The sequence below is a fragment of the Trichosurus vulpecula genome, chromosome 1 (assembly GCF_011100635.1).
Source record: "Trichosurus vulpecula isolate mTriVul1 chromosome 1, mTriVul1.pri, whole genome shotgun sequence".
NCBI lineage: Eukaryota > Metazoa > Chordata > Mammalia > Diprotodontia > Phalangeridae > Trichosurus > Trichosurus vulpecula.
This window is the reverse complement of record NC_050573.1, coordinates 460,520,276-460,532,933: the sequence shown is the minus strand read 5'-3', so window position 1 is coordinate 460,532,933 and position 12,658 is coordinate 460,520,276.

Below are 12,658 nucleotides of genomic sequence, written 5' to 3'. Positions count from 1 at the left end.
GTGTGTGAAGAATGGCTTGGAGAGAGGAGAGATTCGAAGCTGGGAGACCAATTAGCAGAGCTCTGCCTTAGTTCAGGTGAGAGATGATTCAGGTCTGGACAAGGGTGCTGACCATGTGAGTAGAATCAAGGGGAGGAATTTGACAGATGTAGCTGAGGGAGAATTGATGAGACAGGGCAAGTGATTGAACTGACTATGGATACTGACTTTGTGGTCAGTATCTGTGACCATCATATTTGACAAAAACAAACTCCTGACACCTCTGCTATCTAGAACCCCCAGGGAACGAGCCATTCTGGTTGAACTTTGTAACATAATAAGCGCAATATAAATGTTAGCTATGATTGTGATAATGATTACACAGACCCATACCGCTGAATTTTTGAGTTTTTATGTTGCTTTTTATGTTTTGTTTTCTTCTCATCTCTCAGTCTTGTTCATGTTAACTTACTTGACTTTGCTATAACTCCCCTTTCCTTTCAATGCCCCCTCCTTTTAGAGTTTGCTTTCTGCTGGCTCAGCAGATAACCTGCCTATTCCAACTGTTTGTAAAATAAAAGAAAATAGCCTCTGAGTGAGGTCATGAAAGGGTCTCCTTTGAATAAGATCTAAAGCATGGATTTTCTGATAACTTTCTCTATTGGCAGCTAGGAAGCGAATTTTTGCTTCCTTTTTGGTTCTTGACTATTGTCTAAAAATGAGTGGTTGGGTAGGCGGGTTCCACATACGTGAGGAGATGCTTCCTCGAGGTTTGCTACTTCCCTTCGTTTATTATTGTTCCTTAGCCTCTGAAACTTGGTTTACCTTATTACAGAGAACATCTCACTTTTCTATTTGCATCTGTAGTGCTTAGCACAATGCTTTGCACATACTAAGTGATTAGTAAATACTTTATCCATTAGTTACTATTTCAACCAGAATTCTCTATCAATTCTGATCGGTTCCTGGAATCCAGGACTCATAGCACCCCACGTTTGCCCTTTCTAGTGTTCCTCTACAGCTGAGCCAACTCCTGACATTCTGTGCAGACAAAAAGAAAAAGAGAAAGTGTCTCTTGAGAAAAGAAATGATCTTACCCTAGGAAACAGCCAAAGAAGAACAGTACATTCTGGAGATATGTCAACATTGCCTCGGGGAAGAAAAAAAAGAAAACAGCTAATAATAAAAATAGCAAGCAAGCAAGACAACTCTAATTATTTAATTACACAACTCAGAGTCATACTTTAACTACATTATTCCGAGTAGCTATCAAGATAGCAGCAATTATTTAACCACAATGTCCAGACTCCTGTCATTGTATTATTTCTGCAATGTTGGAAGTTTACAAGGTGCCGTATAATAGATAAAGGAATGGAAAAGTAAATAAGACTTGCTTCCCTTAATGAATTTGAAGGACAATTCCTATAATTCCAAGAGAGAAAATACAGATGGAAGTAATTAGAAGAAACAACTCGACTACATTATGGTCAATTCTTGATTATCTCTTGATGCTAATAGTGTGCATTAATTTGGTCAATTCCACTGGGAACTTTCTGAAGATGCTATTATGAGGGGAAATCTTGGAGAAAGAAAAAAAACCCACAGGCACAAAGAACATTTAGTGGGGGCCTACAATGTACAGAGTATAGGGTTCACAGATAGGGGGGAGTCAAAGTTTAGATTAGATATAGTTCCTGCCCACAAAGATCTTACAGTTTAAGTGGGAAATAAGGCACTAACACACAGAGCTGTGATACATAAAATCACTTGTTCAGTTGTGTCTGACTCTTCATGACCCCATTTCTAGTTTTCTTGGCAAAGGTACTGGAGTGGTTTGCCATTTCCTTCTCCAGCTCATTTTACAGATGAGGAAACTGAGGCAAACAGGATTAAGTGACTTGCCCAGGGTCACATAGCTAGTAAGAGTCTGAGGCCAGATTAGAACTCAGGAAGATGAGTTTTCCTGACTCTGGGTCTCATGTGTTATCCACTGCACCAACTAGCTACCTGAATACATGATAAATAGGAAATAATTAAAAGAAAGAAGGTACTAGAATTAAAATGGGAAAAAGACATAAATCCAAGTGTTCTTGATTGCAAGGCTAGCCCTCTCTTCTATCCATCATATCTCCATTGCCTCTCCTATACACATGCAACCGTAGAAACTAACCAGCATATGAAATACTGCTTCTTTGAAAAATTCATTCAAAGTTCCAACATTGTGACCTGCCCCTTTACTCCCCATTTCCTATAGATGGTGTAGATCACTCCCTTTTTTCCTCATTCTCTTGACTGGCCAAGCTATGGGGACTTCTCCATGTACAAGCTACTAGTGATATCCCTGTTCCATTAAGATTGAAGAATGTGGGATCTGGGCTAAAAGAATAGGTCAGTAATTGGGGTGGGAGGGGGAGGAGGATGCAGACTGGGGTGACAGGTGGCACAGCAACTGCATCTGGAATCAGAGAACCTCTTCAAATCCTGGTTCTGCTACTTATGGCCTGTTCAACGACTGGCCAATCGTGTAACCACTCTGCTTCGGTTTCCTCATGAGCTCAATATTTATTGAGCATCTGCTATGTGCAAGACACTGTACTGTAAAATGAGGGCATTGGATAAAAGCCTATCTAATCTAATAAATATTTATTAAACACTATGTGCAAGATATTATTCTAGGCCCTGGAGATACAAAGACAAAATGAAAAACAATTCTTATTCCTTGGATCACCCTCTTTACCCCCATGAGAATAGTGGGGACAAGGGAATCTTCTGTATGCTAGCTTCCTATACATTTGTTGTTTGTTCAGTTGTGTCTAACTTTTTGTGACCCCATTTGAGTTTGCTTGACAAAACTACTGAGTAGTTTGTCATTTCCTCTCATTTTACAGTTGAGGTAAACTGAAGCAAACAGGATTAAGTGATTGGCTTGGAGACGTACAAGCTAGTAACTGTCTGAGGCCAGATTTGAACTCAGGAAGATGTGTCTTCCTGATTCCAGGCCCTGCACCCTATCCACTGAGCCACCTAGCTGCTAATGCCATAGAAGAACGGTAAACAGTATTCTCCATAATATGTGCTTAATGTTTGTTGGATAAATATATGAATGTGAGTGACTGAATATTGATGCAGGCCAGAGTGGGGATGGGGGAATAGACATAAGAAGAGTGAGTTTTTCTCTCTCTTTTTTTTTCATTTCTCACCACTATTCTTCCCACCTTTTCAGACTGACCCTTCAGATTGGTAAGAAAAATCTCCTGGTGTGATAGAGGAGATGGAAGATGAGTTTCTATGGGAACTAGGTCAATGGGTTGAGATGCTTCTTTTGGAGTATCTGTAGTATTTTTTTAAAAGCATGAATGAGTGCTATATTTTGTTGAAGACTTTTTCTCCATCTACTGATACAGTGGTTTTGGTTACTTTTTATTTGGAATGTAGTTAATTAAACTTACTGTTTTATTAATTTTGAACCATCCTTGTATCCTTGATATAAATCAAGCTTGTTCATAGTGAATAATTCCTTGTTTACATTGCTGTAATAATTATGATGTTATTATTGAACATTTTATCAATATTCATGAGTGATAGTTGATTAAAATTTCCTTACTCTGTTTTTATCATCCGTTGGTTTATGTAGTATGACTGTATTTGTCTCATAAAAGGTCTTTGGCAAATGCTTTCTTACTTATGGAGAATAATTTTTGTTATCACTAAAATTACTTGATCTTTAAACATTTAATTGAATTCACTTATAAATCTGCATAGATAGGAATTTTTTTCTTTGTTAGTTCCTTTATGTTTTGTTCAATTTTCCTGTCTGAGAATGGGTTGTTTAAGATCATTATTTCTGATTATTTTTCATTGATGGCTTCTAATATTTTGTAGGTAATCCTCTATCTCCTTCAAATGATCGGTTGTATTCGTATATAATTATTCAGAATAATTCTTTTTCTTTCTCCTTAACTTTGTTAAGGTCGTTTTTTAAAAATTAATGATTTGATTTTCCTGTCTCTTTTTTCTTTTTCTTTTCTTTTTGGAGGGGGGAAGGCAGGGCAATTGGGGTTAAGTGACTTGCCTAAGGTCACGCAGCTAGAAAGTGTTCTCTTTTTTCTTTATCAGTTCACTTGATAATGTATTGTTTTTGTTAGTTTTTTTTAAGAGAATCAAAATTGAGTCTATCATTTCAATAGTCATTTTCATTTCCATATTTCTCTTCTAAATGTTCAAGATTTATTTTTTTATGCTTCACTTGGGTTTGTTAACTTGCTGATTTCTTTGGGTTTTTTTAGAGATACAAAATACTCAATTTCTTAATCTTTTTCTGTTTTTTTTTAAATGTATGTTTTCAAAAATATATTTTTTTTCCTCTGGCACCTCTCTTTAGTTGCATCCCCAAATTTTGGCACATTGTCTCATTGTTTTTCTTTTTCATGCAGTTGTTAGTTCTAAAATTTGTTTTTTGATCCAATCATAATTCAGAACATTATTAAATTTTTATTTTGCTCTCTATATTATTATTTTAATTGTGCTACAGTCTGCAAAGCATGCAGATTAATTATATCATATTTATGAGAAAGAAAAATTTAATATTTCTTTCTTTCTTATAAATATGAGATAACTAATCTGTTCCCTAGAATATGGTTTGTTTTTAAAAATGAACCATATGTTGCTGGGAAATATGTATTTTTTAAGTGTTCCTATTCAAAAGATGCTGTTAAGTCATTCAGATATAATTTATCTAATGGTCTGATCAGTTTTATATTTTCATTTTTGTCCTTTTTGCTTGGATTCATATATATATATTTAAATTTATCTAGAGAGAAAAATTAATTCTCTTCCAACTATTGTATTTATCTGCATTTTAAAAATTCTGTTAGTTTTTTATTTGTGAATTTTGACATCATGTCATTTGTTGCATATATATTTAATGATATCATTTCATTATCTATGATTCTAAGAATAATACTTTCTCATACATTTTTCTTGATATTTTAAATTTTAATTTTTGTTTTGTTTTATATTGTGATTGTAATGTAAACCTGATGAATGTTAAATTCTGTTCAGGACTCTTATTTTTATTCTGTATGTGTCTTTAATTTTTACCCAGGCTTCTCCTATAGAGCAAATTATGTTTCTTTTCCTATGTATTTTGCCACTGTTTTATTTTGCTGCATCATTTAATAATTCTCATTTGACATCATGATTATTAGGTTTGTGTTTTTTCCATATACAACATATTTCCTTCATATTCATTTTATTCATTCCTTTTTTGAAATCACATTTTTCTTGTGATTGATTTTGCTTACACTAATTTGATGGCAGTTTTTTTTCCTATAAGTTTCCTACCAGTTTCGTATACTTACCCTATTCCAAGTTCCTTGAATTTTCATAAATTGCATCTTTCCCTTCCTTCCTTCCTCCTTTTCCTTTCTTTTTCTTTCTTTCTTTCTTTCTTTCTTTCTTTCTTTCTTTCTTTCTTTCTTTCTTTCTCTTCCTTACTCTGTCTTTCTTTCTTTCTTTCTTTCTTTCTTTCTTTCTTTCTTTCTTTCTTTCTTTCTTTCTCCCTTCCTTCCTTCCTTCCTTCCTTCCTTCCTCCCTCCCTCCCTTCTTTCTTTCTTCTTTCTTTCTTTCTTTCTTTCTTTCTTTCTTTCTCCATAATATATGCCCACAATACACATATACATGTATATATATTCATTTATATCTATATACATATGCATATACATATGTACCTGCATATGTATATATTATGTAAATAAGACCAGATCAGGACATGGTTAAAAAATATTCCCTCCCTCTCAATTCTCTGTCCAACCTTTTAATTTAAGTGACATTCTTTTCTAGTGCTCTTTTCCAAGAAGTGTTCATTTACTATGTCCTCTTCCTTATTTCTATCCCCTTTTAAGGTATTGTGAATTCTGTTCTTCCATTTATGAATTATGTACCTTCACATTCTTTCTTTACCCTCTCTGTGTCCCCCATGAAAGGTTGCACTTCTGGACTATAAAAATTAAACTTCCTCCTCTGTTTTGTGTCTACATTAGTAGATATCTCCCTATCCCTCTTCCCCTTTATCATTAATTTGTTGGAGGGCAGGGTGCTGTGGACTTAATGTGTTCTTTCTGACCTATAACTTCCCTACTATCTTTGGTGTATTTCACACCAAGTCACCTATATTCCCTTCGCCTTTGGGGGATGTGAAACTAGTAAGCAAAGCCCTTGTTTGGAGAAAGTGTTATCCTAAGGTACTTATATGACTTTGACAAAATCCATTATGAAGTCTTGGTCTGTCAAGCATTTACCTAATGAGAACAGGCTGTAATGCTTCTATTTCCCTTTCTATGGTGAGATTAACTTCCTTTCTGTCCCTATCTTAGCCCTTCCCATCAAATGATCTTACTCTACTTTCCTGTGCCTCAAGCTTATCAAAAGACTGTGGAAATTTCTATCCTTTCTCTGTTCTCTATTCACATCTAAATCTGATGGGAGGGCATCTCCAGCTCCCTTCTGTCTTTGTCTTACTTCTCTTTACTGGAGTATCTTCCCAGTTTGTTATTTTCACATTTCTCCCAAAAGATATTGACTCACATATAAGGTAGTGTGGTATTAATTTCGCAGAATATTAAATTAGTTTCTCATTCTTCCCTTTAAGATCTCCTTAATTTAATCCTTAAGATCCTTTTTTGTCCCTGATGAACCTATCTTTGTTTTTCTTCTTTTTTTTACCCTCTCAATCCTCAATTTCTTTTAAAAAAGCCTAGAAATATGATTAAATTGCTTAACCTTAATTAATTTTATTGCTTCACCTTTTTTGATAATTGTACTTATTTTCCTTTCTACTGTTTCTCTTTTTTGTAGTGCCTCTAAGTTGAATACTCAATTCATCTTTATCAGCAATAACCCACATGACAATGAAGAGGGCAGTGGATTTACAGGCAGGAAGACTATGGCTCAAACCATGGCTCACATCAGATACATACGATGTGACCCTGAGAGAGTCATTAATCTTTCTATTCCTCAGTTTCCTCATCTGGAAAATGGGGGAGTTGGGCTTCATGGTTTTTAATGTACTTTCCAGCTTTGAATATGTAATCTTTTTTGTTTTTTGAAGGCCACTTTTTCATGATGATTAGGCTAAATTTTTTCAGGGTATGCTATTTTGAGTTGCATCCCATGTTCTGTTGCTTTTAGAAATCTCTTACTGTGATCTCTCTCTTCAATTCTCATGCATGTGGAATAATTCTGAGTTATTTCTTTCATTGCAGAAGGGCAGTCTCTTGTCTAATTGAAACATTTTTCAACTGGCAGTGAAATTCTGAAATGTAACTTATACATTCTTTGATTCTGTAGTTTGGTGTTTCCCATGGTAGCAATATGTGTTGTTGTTGTTGTTTGTCCTTCATTTTCAAAGAGGACCAATGGCAACACAGGGTAGTGTCTTGACTTGCATTTGAATTGGATTTAAGTGAGGCAGAGCTATACAAAGTCATCAGCCTCTCTCTCTTTTCCAGAGTCATTGAAGTCCAGTAGCAGGGCAAAAGTCAGGACAACTGGTGATGGCCCATGAAGCAGTGGATTATCTCGGCATCTTTGATATCTGACCAGACTCTAAGCACTCCACAGAACCTTCTTCAGCCATCTTCATGGCTGTTGGAACAAATTCTTCTCATCTACCATTCCTGTTGGGGGAAGTTTTCACATGCTTGGGGTAGATAACCTCCTAACTCACCAATGGGTTTGAAGTCTGTTAGTTACCCTCAGCCTGGGTTAGCCTGTCTGTTGAAACAGTTTTACTGTAGTGTGGCCCCTGTGCCTGCTACAGATTCCATTAATCAGTAATTTGTTGCCTATATTAAAAACTTTTGACAGTTATTATTATTATTAATGTTTGGGTTGTTTAATGTACTATGCTTTTCTGGAAGACCTAAGACTCTGAAATTACCTTTTTTTCCGTCTTCAAAGTCAGTTGTCTTGGATAGAATTCATGGTTTTTATATATATATATATATATATATATATATATATATATATATATATATATATATATATACCTATATATATATATTTATTTATTCTTTTCTATTGCATTGTCTTCAACTTCTCAATTTTTGAGTTCTAAATAAAATCATTATCCTTTTCATAACTCCTCCGTATTTCTTTGGAAAAATTCTCTGTGTTGTAAATGGTCTCCTTTGTTATTTCTGCTCTCAGAAGTCTGATTTCTGACCTAATTTTCATTCTAACATTTTTAAAAAGTTTTTATTTCCTTCTTGAATTATTCTAGGGTTTCTTGCTCTTTTTTTCCCCTATGATGTCTTGAAGATCCCCAGAGTTAATTATTTTAGTTTCTATTTCTTTTATGATAAGCAACATGGCATCATGGCTAAAGAGGTGACTTTGAAGCTAGGAACACCTGCCTGAGTTCAAGGCCTGCCTTAGACACACAGTAGTTATACAGCTTTCACCAAATACCTTGACCTCTCAGTACTATAGGGGCCCTCTAAGACCACAGGTAGTAGGCACCAAAGGACAGAGAATGTGACAACTTATATTAGGCATTTCTTCAACCACGAGTGCCATCTATGTCAATGAAGTCAAATGAAGTCGGTCTCTTTTTCACTGATGCCTCTGGTTCATTTTCATTTAAATTATAACACTTCGTCATTGCGTTATAGTCTCTTTAAAAACTTACTCATTTTCTGTTCTATCTTTGTGAGTCTTGTTGGTTTGTTTGCTTGGGATTTAGGTTTATACATACATAGCCTTCTTTCCACTTCTGGCATTTCAAGTTTTTCTCTTTTTTTCTGTCTTCCTTGCTCATGGTTTGACTCCTAATCATTCTACTGGTGTCATGCACACACATTTTCTACTGCACAGACTCCTGAGGCTGGGCTGCCTCAGCCTCCTCTATCTGTCAGATTTTCTGCCCTGAGTAAGTTCTAAAGGGTGAGGACTAAACACAGCTAGATTTCTAGTCCCCTGTCCCTTTGACATGAAAGCCCCCTTCCCCTCTCATCAGCTCTGCTCTACCAGTCTTCTGCTCCTGCCCTGACATAGTTGTGTTCCCATTTCTATGCCTATCTATGCAGCATCGTTGTCTTCTGTTTCTTATAGGTTTCAGAGGATTCGCTCTGCTGTAATGTCAATCAAGGAAGCACACCTGAGGATTGCTGCTGTGAATAATTTTTTTTTCTGCAGGGGGGAAGGCAGGGCAATTGGGATTAAGTGACTTGCCCAAGGTCACATAGCTAGTAAGTGTGTCAAGTGTCTGTGCCCCATTTGAACTCAGGTCCTCCTGACTCCAAGGCTGGTGCTCACTCACTAGCTGCCCCATGCTGTGAATAATTGTAAGGATCTAATCACATAGTATAATGAACTCTCTATTTATTCAGCAATAAATTAAAGTATAACATTTATAACAACATCCTTGAGCAAAACATATCATATATATGTATGTATATATATCATAACACTCAATATGTCATATGGCACATAGCATATATCATTGCATTCAGTAGCATTCCCCTAAATATTTGTTTATACATCAGGGGGTCCCAGGTTAACATCTTCTCTAGCACAACACATCCTTAAGGGGTAGCAGAAAATACCACACCATCCACCCCAAGTCACAGTAATACCAAGTAAAGTCCTCTTTCATCTTCACATGAGGTTCACGGCTCTTCCTCTGTGGGCTGGCCACTCCCAACTCTTGCCTTGATTCACGCATAGGCAGCTCTCCGCTCCTGCTCCTTGTCTCAGCTCACAAAGACTGCTCCACTCCAAGCTCTTCCTGCCCAACAGCAGTTTCTGTTTCTGGGAAAACAAAACTTAACATTGGCTACAACAATATTTACACACATTACCAGCACCATCATCTCAATTCACTTTAACAGCTCTTAAAAGGGACTTAAGCTAAATCTCCTTCCCGTGGGTGGGTCTCCATTCTTCAGCTCAATTCACTCATAAAGACCAACAGACAGGGCTTCTGTCTGAGAGGTCAACACAGAGCAACAGACTGGGCTTCTGTCTGAGAGATTAACACAGACCAACAGAGGGAGTGCTGACATCTCAAACATTCTTTCTGTTGGGCCTCCCCACAAGCAAGTTCCCCAGGCAAATTCCTTCTCTCTCTTAGCTCTGCCTTGCTCTCACTTCACATTATTTTCCCCTTTTTTGGCAAACTCCTGCCATACTGGGCTCCATGTGACTCAGGCTCCATGTGACCCAGGATGCACCACAGTATTGAGCTGGGCCAGAGCTCGAAGCAGGTCCTATTCCATTAATATTACCTCTAAGCACTTAATGTGTTATAGAAACTTAACTCCAAAAGAAACAAAAACAGCAAAAAATCCCACTTTGCTTGCTGTTACATCTGTGCATCTGAGTGGTGGGACAGAGTAAGGGCCACTACATCTGGACCTTGAAACCCAACCCAAGGCAGGATGGACTAGGGGGAAGGTGGGGTGAGTGGGAGCTTTATGTATTTCAATTCCCTAATGTTATTTCTTAGCCTTTTTACCTTGTGCCATGTTTCTGTCTTCTTATCTTGATTTAATTTTAAGGATTAAAAATTTGGCAAATTTTTCCTTCTTTAGAAGTCCTTGCCATCTTGCCAATTACAGCACTTACAGGGTTCTTAATAAATGACATCTGGCCTTAGTCACTGAAAAAACCCCCACCTAAATAAAGAGAAGGAGATCCAGGCATGTAAATGAGGGAAAAACCAGAGCGTGCCACTTATGTACATCGGTTAAATTGGAAAGTTCCTCTCCTTGTGGGTTACCATTTTGTTGTTTAGCAGTTCTTTTTCCCAGTAATGTCCAACTCTTTGCAACCCCTTTTGGGGTGTTCTTGGCAAAGGTACTGCATTGGTTTGCTGTTTCTTTCTCCGACTCATTTTACAGATGAGGAAACAGGCAAAAAGGGTTAAGTGATTTGCCCAGGGTCACATAGCTAGTAAGTATCTGAGAATGGACTCGAACTCAGATCTTCCTGACTCTAGACCCTGTACTTTATCCATTGGGTCACCTAGCTGCCTGTTATCATTAGTAGGTTGCTGTTAGTGTCTACTAAAAGATCTTAGCCTTTACTGTAATACATACAATGACTTATCATAAGATAAGAATACACATATCATGAAGCATAGAATTTTCAGGCATTAAAACATGCATTTATAAAAGGAGCATAAATTCTCTCATTATGTGACCCCTCTCACATTCCCTACCCCCCCCTCTCTCCCCCCTGAAAAAAAATCCTGAAAAACCAAACCATCAACCAGAAGTAATTCTCTGGTTAGCTATGACTTAACAAACAAAAAAGCATTTATTAGGTATTTACTGTGTAAGGTACCATGCTAAAGGCTAGAGATACAAATACAAAAATCACAACCATCCATAGCCTCAAGTTGCTCGCATTCTAAAAGAGAAAGACAACACATACATGGCAGTGGTAGCCAGGGAAAAGTATTTTTTTTCCCCTGGGAAGTCACAAAGATGGTGAGTAGGGCCATTGGGCAACAAAGTGGCTATCTGATTTATCTCTCTTCAGTTTTAATTTGTGGAAGCCATGTCTGTATGGCTTTCTAATATGTTCCCAACTTAGAATATACACACACACACACACACACACATAGTTGTATATATCTACATACATGTATGTATACACAATGTATGTATATATGTATATGTATATATACATATCTATCATCTATCTATCTATCCATATAATACATGGGACAAGCCAGATGCTTCCTCCTTAGTGCTTGCGACCATTTCCTTGGGCAGCCCTCACATTAACAAGTCATTCTGGATTTAGGGTCTGTTTTAGCTGTTGATCCTTACTCAATGAAGCATGCCTACCCAAACTGGTAACATTGGAGTGACCAACATGAACATATAGTTTCTGATGTGTCCTGCTTATTTGGATTGTATAGGCAGGCTCATTAATTTCCTGGTATTACATTAAAAACACTAATTCGGGCTATTTGACCACTAGTTGGGGCACCAAAGCAGTTATGTCCATTTCCCCCCTCACTTAACATTTTGTCTACCACTTCCAAAACACAGCTTAAAATGTTTCTTTTTTTTAAATTGTGATGGTCAACTTTTGATTGAAGTCTGTCTAACCCCTAGATTGTTTCTTAGTCATCTCTATAAGCATCCTGTGAAATCCTTTTTTTACAGCGGGGAGACAGGAAGAGACTCTTTAGCTGTCTTTTCTGTATTTCTCTACTTCTATTCATTTTTGAAAAGGGAAAAAGATATGTAAAGGCCTAGAGGGCAAATTATTTTGAGTTCTGGGTTACTGGTAGAGTAATAGTGTTGTCAGAAGATGACCCTCATTTTAACGTAATGACTTGCTTTTTAATATTGATAAGAGAGACTCAGAAAAATTATTTGGGTGGAAAAAATCCAGAAATGAAACCCTGATTCTTTTACTGTATTTCATCTTCAACATCTTTGCTTAAGTAAAATACACAAAGGACAGTGTCAGTACATTAACCAAAGCAGATGTTGGAACTCTATCAATCTGAAGCTTGATTAGGTTAGTGCTAAACATGTCAGTAATGACTAACGCTCACGAGTCAGGGAAACCTTATTACCCTAGAAGTTAGTAAACTGAAGAAAAGATTTTTGCGCATCGTCTCCCCAGATAGCCACAGGGAAGGCAACATACTCTTTAT